The sequence below is a fragment of the Dipodomys spectabilis genome, unplaced genomic scaffold (genome assembly GCF_019054845.1).
Source record: "Dipodomys spectabilis isolate Male_0828 unplaced genomic scaffold, ASM1905484v1 ptg000129l, whole genome shotgun sequence".
In the NCBI taxonomy this organism is placed as follows: domain Eukaryota; kingdom Metazoa; phylum Chordata; class Mammalia; order Rodentia; family Heteromyidae; genus Dipodomys; species Dipodomys spectabilis.
The window spans coordinates 3,766,162-3,779,247 of record NW_024870806.1 but is presented as its reverse complement, the minus strand read 5'-3'; the positions used below and the strand labels follow the sequence as shown (position 1 = coordinate 3,779,247).

The window sequence follows — 13,086 nt, the reverse complement described above, 5'->3', positions numbered from 1 at the left end:
AACTATTTGCATTCTAACTAGAATATATGGTTCAGTGGTAAAACCTGGCCTGGCATATGTGAAACAATGGTGTGATCTCCCAAGCATTACAAAGTACACAGAAAGCACACACACATAGAAACCACATAAACACACACACACATAAACACCACATCCATTTATTTCGAATATTGATATTTTCATATTAAACAGAGAAAATTTTTACAAATAGTAAAAGTAGGTTAATATATGAAATCAAAACATTGCTCATAATATTTAAAAGTAGTAGAAATAGCTGAGCGCTGGTGGCTCACACCTGTAATCCTAGCTACTCAGGAGGCTGAGATCTGAGGACCGCGGTTCAAAGCCAGCCCAGGCAGAAAAGACCATGAGACTCTTATCTCCAATAAACCACCAGAAAACCGTAAGTGGAGCTGTAGCTCAAGTGGTAGAGCGCTCGCCTTGAGCTAAAGAGGTGAGGGAGAGCGCCCAGGCCCAGAGTTCAAGCCCCACGACCGACAAAAAAAAAAAAAAGTAGTAGAAATAAAATAATCACAATATACTTGGATTCTTATGGATTAAGTAAATTGAAAATTAAGAAATAGAAGACATGAGAATCTTCGCAAACAAGTTTTAAATAATAAACATTGTGAAACATATATGCTTTTATTTTGACAAAACATTGATGTTACTGTTGTTTTAACTCAAGATTTAAAATATGATATCCATGCACTCTATATCCCGCTATGAATGGCTATATCTCTAATCATTTCACTCTGGATATTTTTATAATAAGGTCTTATAGTTTCTCAGGCTTTCCCGAATTACAAACCCTATTTGCAGTTCCTACCAGAGCTAGAAAATGGAAGCCACAAGTCACCATGCCTATCTTAAACATTTTTAATTCAAGTTCAAATATTTACAAAAAAGTGACCAGGTTATGAAGCCTTTCTTAATAAAGTATGTGCTTTTTGAAAATACAGTAAGTATTTGTTACCTGGAAAAATATTTTTAGAACTATAAGAAAATAAATTTATTTAAATTCACTGACCATATAAAAATTAAGAAAATAATTTTAAATATTCACATGTTAAATATTTTTAAAGCAAAATATATGTGTCTGAATAATTTACATATGTAAAAATCATGCAAAATTAAATCAACTAATCCTACAACTCTGAAAAATTACATTAATGAAACAAAAGAAAATAAGTAATTAAGTTCAAAATTTGAAATTTAGAAAATAAAATGAACTGTACATTTAGTTGACTTAAGTAACTGTAAACCCTCTGTATATAAATTTTATAATAAAAACGCATGAACAAAGAAAGCAAAAGTACACATTGATCAATAGCAACAGCAACAGCAACAGCATCAGAAGTTGTTTGAGTATACAAAAAAAATCGATGAGGGGATAACATTGTTCTTTCCATAAGAAATGTACTCATAACCTTACTTAAGTCACTGTAACCCCTGTATACATCACCTTTACAATAAAATTAAATAGAAATTAAAAATAAACCAAATAATATACCTATTAAAATTCTTCGAAGATATTGGTTAAAAACTTTGAAAGAAACTGCCCCAAGTACTCAAGGAATATACGTTGGTGATAATATTTAAATACTTAAATTTCAGCAGAGAAGAAAAAAGTTTAAAAACTGTTACAAAGTAAAGTAATAAATCAGAATATATTACTATAATAAACATTAGATTAATTTTCAGTGGTAGTCAAATATGTACGAAATGAGGCAATTTGACATTCTTTTGAACTTATTAAGAGAAAAAGAATTTTCTAGGTCTTTTAAATATATAATAAGTTTAATGAACAAACTATTCTGTCACATTATATGATAATGAGATAAAGATGATATTAGAGCAAACAACAGATTGTACTAAGTTTTTGGATGAAAATGTATATACTTATTTTGGTTGTAGTAAATTGTGGGGATTTCCACTTGGGATATTGTTCTTGCTAGGATGGCATAATATCAGTGATTAATATTTTTTTTAATTTAATTTAATTTTATTTGTGAACATACTGTACAGAGGAGGCTGCAGTGATTAATATTAAGACAGTGGTTCCCTTTCCACAAGAACATGAACCTGATCTGTCCTTTGTGCCTTCATATCATCAATGGCATCGGCATTGCACACCAACTTGTCTAGTTTCCTACCTTGGCTGGCCTGGATCCTGCAGTCCTTCCCATCTGAGTCTCTAGGATAGTGCAGGATGGTGGAAATGATACAATGAACCCAGCTATAGATTGAGAAGGAAGTCCACTAAAATTTGTCCTGGGTTCTGTTCTCAAGCCTCCTCAATTGTTAAGAGTACAGATGGGAACCTCTGATGACAAGCAGTAACAATATTTTTAAAGCAATTAGACATATACATGACTTAGACTTGTGATTACCTCAAGAAAAGAATAAAAGAGCAGTGAAGCAGAATTTTAACTAGCTACTTAGAGGCTGAATCAGCTTAGCTAGCTACTTGAGAGACTGACATCTGAAGACCACTGTTCAAAGCCAGTCCCATCATGAAAATACATGCGATTATCTCCAAAAAACCAGAAGTGAAGCAATGGCTCAAGTGGTAGAGCAATATCCTGGGGCACAGAATCTTAGGCATAGTGCCCAGGCACTATCAAGCCACAAGAATGATGAATGCATGCATGAGAACATGAACATGCGCATGTGTGTACAGGCACATGCACATACTCACACACATACACACAAATATGTATTTCAATGCAGAGTTCTTTAATTTTTAACCTTGCTGTACTTTATTTCTCTGTATTAGTTCACAAATTAACAAACCAACTAAGCACCAGTTTACATACAACTCGTTACGTTTTTCTAAAGTGTACTCTCTTTTTGGAAGCCTGCTTTTATTTGATCCAAAAGTAAATTATTCAGGAGATCAAATCATCTCCTTCAACTCGGTAGTGTTAGATGATTGCTTAGGTTCTTCCTAGCAATTTGATTTTGTGAAATCCTGCATAAAGCAACATATTTCTTTCATGAGAAGGGAAGCCACTGTCAAACAATTAATGATAGGTTTTTCTCCTCCAGGCAAGCATCTGTAGTTTTATTATCTTCATATAATTCATTATCTGTCTGTGTATCCCAAAGACAACTGTGAAAATAAAAATACTTTTCTCAGCAACTTAGCATTTGTATACATTAATAAATATGAAGGTGTTTAAATATTACTGAAATTGCTTTGGACTAAGTAATGTTCACCTTCACTATCTTGCGAAAGAAGTATTGGTTTCTCAGCACTTTAGGTAAGAACTTGCGTGAAAGAAACAAAAGGAAAAGTGAAGAAAAACTCAACACATACATTAAAATGAAAGAAAACAACCCCCCACAAAAAAAAACAAATTAATTCAGTACTTAAGAACCTGCAGGAAATGCAAAGATTTTTTTAAAAATCAGCTATGATAAGCTTATGAAAATCCTGACTATATGAGAGTGTACTGTTGTGAGGATAGTGGTTAAAGTCCAGACTGGGTAGAAAGATCTGTACACAAGTAGGAAGCCAGATTCTATCTGAAAATTAATCAGGATCATTTAGGGCTGGGGCATGACAAAGTGGTAAGAACACCCATTTATGAGACACAATTCAAGCTCTAATATTATGGGTATTAAAGAAAAAAGCTATGACTTTAATGGAATAATTGTAAAATTTGAGTATTTGGGTGGACTAAAATCCATGAAAGAGATAGAATGAACCCATGTTGCAATGCTTTCTACTTAAGTGATAATGTATGTGGTACTCCATACATAACAGTGTTACCTTGCAAATGAAAATGGATGTGAATTTGGGTGATGGAAATACTCTATTTACACAGGGGTAAATTAAATAGACTTTTTAGGGTAGATTGTAGTTCTTGAACTAAGAGCCTGAGTGATGTCCCTGAGCTTTTTCTCTCTAAGCTACCACTCTACTCTTTTGAGCACAGTTCCAATTCTGATTTTCTTTTAGTTGTTTGGAGATAAGAGGCTCTTGGACTTTCCTGCCCAGGATGGCTTCAAACTATGATCATTATATCTCAGCCTTCTGAGTAACCAGGATTCCAGGCATGAGCCATTGATGTTTTTATAATTTAGTAAATTGTTACAGAAGTTATAATTTATCATTATAACCTGTATAATATATGTGTGTACGTATATATCAATGCATACAGATATAAATAATTTTGGGAGGTTTGTTCGTGGGGCCTGAACTCTGGGCCTGGGTGCTGTTCGTCAGCTCTTCAGCTCAAGGCTAGCGCTCTACCACTTGAGCCACAGCGCCACTTCCAGCTTTTTCCTTTTTTTGCTTATGTGGTGCTGAGGAATTGAACCCAGGGCCTCATGCATGCAAGGCAAGTGCTTCAACACTGAGCCACCTTCCTATCCTCAGATAGAAATATTTAATATATTTTTGTATCTATAGTAGGTTTATGAAATCATCATTCGTTATAAAATAAAATGGAAACAAAAGTTAATGAGGAATAAAACAAGGAATTGTCAAATGTTTCTTGTTGAATTGAATATGTATTGCAAGAATCCGTTTGGGAAAACCAATTTTACTTTAACAAAATAAATAATGGCTATTAATTTCAATCCATGTATTGCCCATATCATGGATCCTCACACATGAGTGTCAAAATCAAACTACACTTTTTTGCCTTTGTAATTAAATCACCTGTTATAATTTAGGAGATAGATGAAGCAATCAAATAAAGATTAAAATAATAGTGGGTCTATGAATTAGAGCTGAAAAAGATTTTAAATATGATAATAGGCAATTACATTGCATATTTCTTACTTTTAATCTATTGTCATGTCCCTCATTCCTACATTAGGAAAGTACATCGAAGGTTCTCACTAAATTATGTGTACAATTATGAAAAAAATGTATTGAAAAATATGGGCACCGTGTGGTTTTAGCTTATTGAGACCATTAGGGGTTAGTTTGTTTTTGAAAACTTGCAACACGTTGTGATGGAGATGAAGGGAGGGATGTGCATATTCTGTAAAATTGGCTAGAGGATTGCTCCCAAAAAGATAGTGATGAATTCTTCCAAAAGATTACAGTAAAATCACTTTCACAACCATGTTCACTGCTGCATGATTCACCATAGGCACGTTATGGAAACAGTCCAGATGCCTTTTGGTGGATGGAGGGTTGGAGAATGTGTAGCACATATACACAATTGAATTGCATCCATCCATTATAAAGACTGTTAAATCATTTGTGATGAAATAGATAGATCTAAAAATGTGTTAAGTAAGTTAATTCAGAGCCAGTCACACAAAGGACCCATGTTCTGTCTGTATTTTGAAGCCAAAATTTATGCAAGTTTAGACAACAGTATTAACCAACCCATGCTATTTGCTGAGGATTAGTTAAAAGGTTTATTTTCTTATAAAATGGAACTTTTAATCCTACAAAATGAATATCAGAAAACTATCACTTGGAAGGTGTGAGGGGAAGTCAAAGGGAAGGAATAAAGAGAGCTATGAAGGAAGACAATGAAGGCATAATATTCAATGCAGATAGTATGAAACTAGAAAAAATAAAGTGGGGTGAGGTTTGGAAGTGTGTGGGAAAGTTATTTAACGATCCATTGTACTTATAAACTGATTTGTTAAAGGGAAATTTCTTCATACAATTATTTAATAAAAATATAATTAAAAACAATGGAGATATCTGATCTTAAACTGTGTTCTCTTACACCATGAGTCAATATAATAATTTCCTCCTCAGAAATTTTATCTGCAGGTATTTTTCTCACAATGCAATGAATATTAATTCAGCACATTGCATATCCTAAATAGACACAATATAAAAATCACAGTAAAAATATTAGAATCATCACATTATAAAATAACAAGTAGAAAGTATCAAATACTGCTTGTTTTTCCAAGCACTTTACCTATGATATCTAATTTAATACTCATAATAATACCATAAAATGGAACTACTTCTATTTTTAATTCTCAGATGATGATATTGAAGACTTCTGAGTTGGAATTACTATTACAACATTGCACACATGGTAAGTGTTAGCATGTGGCTCATTCCCACCATATCAAATAAACTCATTCTATTTTATGACTAAAATACCAGCATTCAGTCTACTAATTCTAAGAAAATTTCCCAAAATTGTTGGGCACACTCTAATAATATCTCCCTTTAACTTTGTTAGGAAATATTTAACAGGTAGATGCCGGTGGCTCACGTCTGAAATCCAAGCTAGTCAGGGGGCTGAGATCTGAGGATCACAGTTCAAAGCCAGCCCGGGCAAGAAAGACTGTGAGACTCTTATCTCTAATAAACCACTACTAAACTGGAAGTGGCACTGTGGCTCAAGAGGCAGAGCGTTCACCTTGAGTGGAAGAGCACAGGGACACTGCCCAAGCCCAGAGTTCAAGCCTCATGACTGACCAAAAAAAAAAAGAAAAAGAAAAAAAAGAAAATAAGTAACTGTAATATGAAAACTCTAAGTTCATAATCAATTTATACTTCCCTGGTGAAAGAAACTGCTAAACTATAACATTCTTGATTTCTCGCTGAAAATAGTAGAAATCATATACTATCCCATGACTGAACTCTGCACTGCCTGGGGACCACATCTCTGTTTAACACAGTCATAGTGAAAGAACGACCTGCCAAATCCTGTTGGAAACAGACTGCAGATCTTATGGAACCAATCATTTCCACATTGCTCACCTAAGTTGTTTACCATTAGAAGTATTTTGATTGCTTTTACACCCAACATTTTGAGAGAAATGTATTACTTTAAAATGTTCTTAAAGCAAGACTGATATAAAAATCACATTTGAACCAGATAAATATTTTACGTTTCATATACCCCAAAATGCAGTCTGACCTATCATTAATTAATTAATGTTAGGAACAAGAGGTTAAAACTCATAGACACCAAGACTTACGTATGAATTTAAGACTCTCCAACTTGTGAATACAATTGGTTTAAAAAGACATCAATACTACTGCATTTTTTTCAAAATGTATTATGATAATGATAATGATGATGATAAACTATTAACACTTGAAAATAACTTATTTTCTTGGGCGTAGGACACAAAACACAAGATTAATCCTAATCATTTTAAAGACCTTTATTTATACTACAAATTCACTCTTCTACGTGTACAGATTCTAAACTAACTAAAGTTAAGAGACACAAAGGAAATAATTTAACTGCATCATCTACATTCAAAGGACTATGTTAATAAAAAATAAAGTTATACTAATAATTAGCTTATGAAATTCACTTACATTCTATTATTCTATTTCATTTACTTTCATAAAAATTGGGTTTTCATAAAATGATGCATAAAAAGCCTATATACCTACTTACATTTTCAGATCTTAACAATATTTATTTTGAAATGTCTTTAGCTCTACAGTCAATGAACTGAAATAATACTTAAATAGTCAAAAGTTTTTTCAGAAATTTAAGACTCGCTCTGGAATGTTATTTATATTGGAAAAGATATTTAAAAAGCCTTATTTGTTAAAGTTGCAATAGTTAATCCCACAAAAGAGCCATTCTTGAAGATCCCTTTGCATGTACAAAACAACTTCAAATACATCCACCATTTGGAGATGACATATGATTTTGTTTGTTTGTTTTTGAAAGGAATATCTAACAAGCATATCCACAATACTGATTTTCGGGCAATAAGATGGGATATTCAAATGTAATATAGAGTTGATTATCTCTTAGAATAGATATGATCTTACTAAGAAAGTTATTTTCAACAGAAATCTGGAAAGAATTTATCGATCTTGTGTTTCACAGGAATAACCAGAGAGTAATACTTGTTTGGTCAAGTCAGGCAAACCCACTTCATGAGTATATCTTAAATGTATAAACAATTTAAGAGATCAAATACATATTTTGTACTGACAATCAGCTTACACCAATAACTTACTGCCTAATTATGTCTGTATCTTCTCACCTAACATATAATAAGAGCTGAAAGCAGTCTCTTTTATCTAACTTAATGTTGTAAATGCTTTGATTATGATGATGTTATTATTTGACAACTAAAATGTACAGAAGGGTGGTTCCATAGAGATGACATGACAGATACTGATAAATAAAATATTGCAACACAGTTAGATCTTTTCAGGCTTAACTTGTTCACATTGGCAAGCAACATTGCAACAGCACACACATACATATACACATACACACATGTGTGCACATGTACACACACACATATACAGGCATGCTAAATTCAGGGTTTATTGTACAAAAAAGTTCAAATAAAATATTAGTGATTAGGACAAATGATAATTTACCTCATTACAAAATAATACACAATCCAGTCACCACGGGTGTTACATTTTACTTGCCTTGACACATGTGACCACTTAATTTATTTTAATTAAGTAATTCATTCATTTGTTTGGTGCTAATACTAAGGCTTGAACTTAGGGCCTGGCTCTGTCCCAGAATTTGTTGTTTTTTTGTTTTAGTTTTCTCAAGGCTAGCATTTTACCGCTTGTACCACAGTACCATTTCTAGCTTTTGCTGGTTACCTTCAAATCAGAATCTAATGGATTTTTTTACTTTTTTCTTTTTTTGTGGGTGTGGGTCCGGTCTTGGGGCCTGAACTCTGGGCCTGTGTGCTGTCCCTCAGCTCTTCAGCTCAAGGCTAGCGCTCTACCACTTGAGCCACTGTGCCACTTCTGCCTTTTTTTCTTTTTGCTTATGTGGTGCTGGGGAATCAAACCCAGGGCTTCATGCATTCAAGGCAAGAGCTCTACCACTGAGCCACCTTCCCAGCCCCTGGACTTTTTGTTTCTTGGTCTGGTTTCAAACCTCAATCGTAAGATTTCATCTGTCTGATTAGCTAGGATTAAAGACATGAGCCATCAGCATGGCTTCTATTATTCTTTTATGCTTATCTAATGCACATATTTAAATAGTAATTTAAAACGTAGATGATAAAAGCAAGATGTGCAGTGATGATGTTGTTCTGTCAGAAATTCAAGTTAGTAATGTAAATTTCTTCTTAAGATCATACACAAAAATATCATGATATAGTGTAAGAGAACTTACTATTGAACATATAAGCTTTAAGAGCTTTCTAATGGATCCAATATTTATTGTTACCCAACATTATAAAAAAATGTATAGTGCTGTAGTAAAATCGAAGTCCTTTGCATGACTACTTAAATTCTTTTGTTTTTTTTTTTTAAAGACACTTGTTTTCATCTAATAAAGTAGGCCTGTCTATTGTTTTCATGTGATTTTGGTGATTGAAGGTGCTTAATGAGAAGTCAAACATATTAGTAGTCCTTTGCTATCTATTCTCACTTTTTCTTCTTAGAGAATATAATCAAAACAATAGATCTGGCTGGGAAGGTGGCTCAGTGGTAGAGCGCTTGCCTTACATGCCTGAGGCCTTGGGTTCTATTCCTCAGCATCACATAAGCAAAAAGAAAAAAGCCGGAAGTGGCACTATGGCTCAAGTGGTAGAGCGCTAGCCTTGAGCTGAGGGACAGTGCCCAAGCCCAGAGTTCAGGCCCCACCCCCGGACCCAAAAACAAACAAACAAAGAGCAGTTCAGAATCAGCATGATATTATTGCTACATAATTATCCTAATTTATTTTGCTTTTATGTTTTTGGTTTCCTCATTTCACTTTCTGCTCTGACATTTCCCAGATCATTTTTATAGAAGTCATTATTTCATATTTTCTAATTCCTAGAATAAGCTGCACTTAAAGACACCCATGGTCCTCACTTTGAGTCTGTACCTTTGAATATTGAGGAACATTTTTCCTCTGCTCTCCATAAATTCCCTACTCTCAAGTTAGAATAATTTTGAGTAGTAATAATGGAAAAAGAGAATAGAAATCATGGTAAAAACATATGCAGAAAATTCACTGGATATTTCTGACCAGTTCAATCTATGTAGGGAAATACATGGACACCTTATTCCCATTGGCATTCAAAGTCTCTGGTTAGGCAATTATGATGAAAATGAGGAATAAGATGAACAAGTGAGGAATGATATCAATTGCAAGAATTAAATGGAGAAGGATCGAAACAAATTTTTTCTTTGGGCTGCTGAAAATAATCAGCTTACTACAGTGTGGAGACTACTTTCCTAAAAGGCCACTCATGTGAATACTAGGGATGACGATGAATATACCCAACTTCATCGGGAAGCCTACAGTGGACACTTAGACATTGTCCATGAGTTGATGGCTCAGCGGCAGATGCAGTAACTGTAGATGGCTGGACACCCCAGCACAATGCATATATCTGGAATAATACCATTGTGGCTTCTTTTTCACTTCATCATGATGCAGATACCAATGCCAAAACTAAAGGCCTCTTGACCAACTTCCATCTTGATGCTGAGTATTGAGATAGCAAAGATATTTGGATCTACTTCTGTTGAACCCTTATGTCAATCCAGGCCTGAAGAACAACTTGGAAAAAACTGCATTTGATATGGCCAAACGGAAAAGTATGTATCACTACATCTTTGAAGTTGTGGAAGGCTGTACAAATTGTTCTCCTCAGTCCTAATGGTTTGGTTAAGTTTCTTAAATTTCAAAAATGACAGTCCATCCTTTTATGTCCATACAAAATATTTTCACAATCTAAATAAAAGAAATCTCGTTGTTGTTGTTGTTGTTTTTTTGGTTGGTTGTGGGGCTTGAACTCTGGGCCTGGGTGCTATCCCTGCGCTCTTCGGCTGAAAGAGAGTGCTCTACCGCTTGAACCACAGCTCCACTTCCAGTTTTCTAGTGGCTTATTGGAGATAAGAATCTCATGGACTTTCCTGCTCGGGCTGGCTTTGAACCGAGATCCTCAGATCTCAGACTCTTGTGTAGCTAGGATTATAGGCGTGGGCTACTGGCGCCTGGCAACAACAATTTCTTACTGTAAAAATTCATGGATTCTGTGGAATACTTCCAAGTGAATTGCCTGCATTTGATGTCAAAATATATTCAAGAGTTTTTATATACATCTATAATGATTTCTGCAGAGTTGGTTATTTTTTAATCAGAAATAATTTTAACTTATCTTTTGAAATGAGTAGTAGAGAAACTAAAGTATTTCTGGTCATTGTCTGAAAATAGTATATTTTAAAATATTCTATAATCTATGTTTGTATAATGTCCATAATCTTTTTTTATTCTCTCCTAGTTATACTCTAAATTCTACATTGTTTTATAATATAGAGGTTCATTTGTATGTCCTTTCAGATTGCATTCCAGATAGAAACAGTTTAAGATTCTTTTTTTCCTAGGTCCTTATACTATTTTATTTCTTTGGAGAAAGTGACAAAGTTGTCTATTTTCAACAGTTTTGTAAAGGTTATGCTATGTAAAGGCCTTTCTAAGGTGAAGATTTTATACACTGAGGTCAAACTAACTTTTAATTATATGAATTACATGTATTATTACATTTGTAATTTTGTAATCAGCTTTTTAATAACTGTTTTTCATTTCTTGAATCTGAAGAATGAAAAATATGCAATACTTCACAAATTTTCATATCATCCTTGTGCAAGTGCCATGTTAATCTCTGTATTTTAATTTGGGTATACGTGTTGCTGAAGCATGTAGTGTCCTCTGAATTTAAGTAGTTAATGATGCAATCTTTAAACAGGCTTATATCCTTGGGTGCCTATTTGTAACAAGGAAACCTTATTGTTCCTAACAATGCGATTGATCTTATTTCCCTAAAATTCTGTGAATACTGGAAAAAATTATATTGTTCAGTCGATTGCTCATATTTGAAATATTTTGTGTCAATAATTATTTTAAGTCTTTTTCATTTGGAATTTGATTGTAATTTCAAGAATTTATAGCTAGGTCCAAAGGTGATGGCTTTTTCAAGTACTTATTTATCTAACTGAGTTACCTTTCTGGAGCTAATGGATTGAAAGTAAGCCTTGCTTAAGAGCTACTTCTAAACCTCTACAGCTGAAATTTTCCCAAATGAGGTCTTACAGGCACAAATATCTCCCTGACGCTTTACCCTTCTTCCATGTAGGAGCAGACCAACCAGAATATCTTACCCTGACCCCCTATATTGTCTTACTTGAACAAAACAAATCTTAGTTACAAGGGATCATAGAGAGATGAACATTTCAGACAGAACTGTTCAGACTAGAACGTATTTATCAAAATATAATTGTTTATTTTACCTACCATTTCAAAAGTAGCTAAAGACAAGGGGGAGAATAAATTGTTCATATGCATTTATTACCTAATGTCCTGGCCTGTCTACCATCCAACCATGCAGCAATTACACTACTGCCTTTCTATCATCAAATATTTTCATAGTTGCAGTGGAAGTCCCTATGTTTCTCCTCATTATTAGGCCTTAAATTGTTAATGTTTTAATCACCATGTTTCCTCTTGCTTCTAGGCTATAAATTTACAAATGGTAAAGCTTTAGGTCTAACTCTATCAAACACTAAGTTAGAGAAAATAGAATAATATTTTGAAACATAGTTGCCTTTGAAACCCTAACCACAACAGAACAATGCAAAACATGTGCCTTTTTATTATATTATACATAGTTATCTATTTTATATTTATATGTGCTGATTTCATATTTCACACAGTGAAACTTACTAGAATTAGTTGATAATTTGGCAAATTGATATTTATTTATTACAATAAATACAATTGGAATATGAATAATTAGGTTTAGAAAATATTTTAGAATATAAAAGTTGTCAGTACCATGTCTTCGGTATAAACTTGTGATACTTTGTAAGTGTTCTTGATCTTCTGAATTCACATGGTAAAAAACAATGTTTTCCTCTAATCTATAAGGGATTTTACTCTGCTTCTCATGCATCATGGAAACAGAAAGTAATTCAAGACCCATCTCAATTTCTCATTTCCTATATTTCAGGGCCCCAATTTCTTGAGATGCAGAAATTAGCAGTAAGCAATTGTGAAATTCAAGGCAACTTAAAAGGAAGGATGAGATCACAAAATCTGAGAGAATGTACTGTAATTCAAATTTTCAATTTACAGATGACCAGCCATTATGAGTGAACAAGATCTCAAAGTGTCATAAGATTATTTTTAGTACCTCTCC

At 33.6% G+C, this 13,086-nt stretch overlaps 1 pseudogene; it reads right to left on the bottom strand.

The window, feature by feature from the left end:
• Positions 1–11,493: 11,493 nt before the first annotated feature.
• On the bottom strand, positions 11,494–11,590 carry LOC122116263 (annotated as a pseudogene).
• Positions 11,591–13,086: the final 1,496 nt, after the last annotated feature.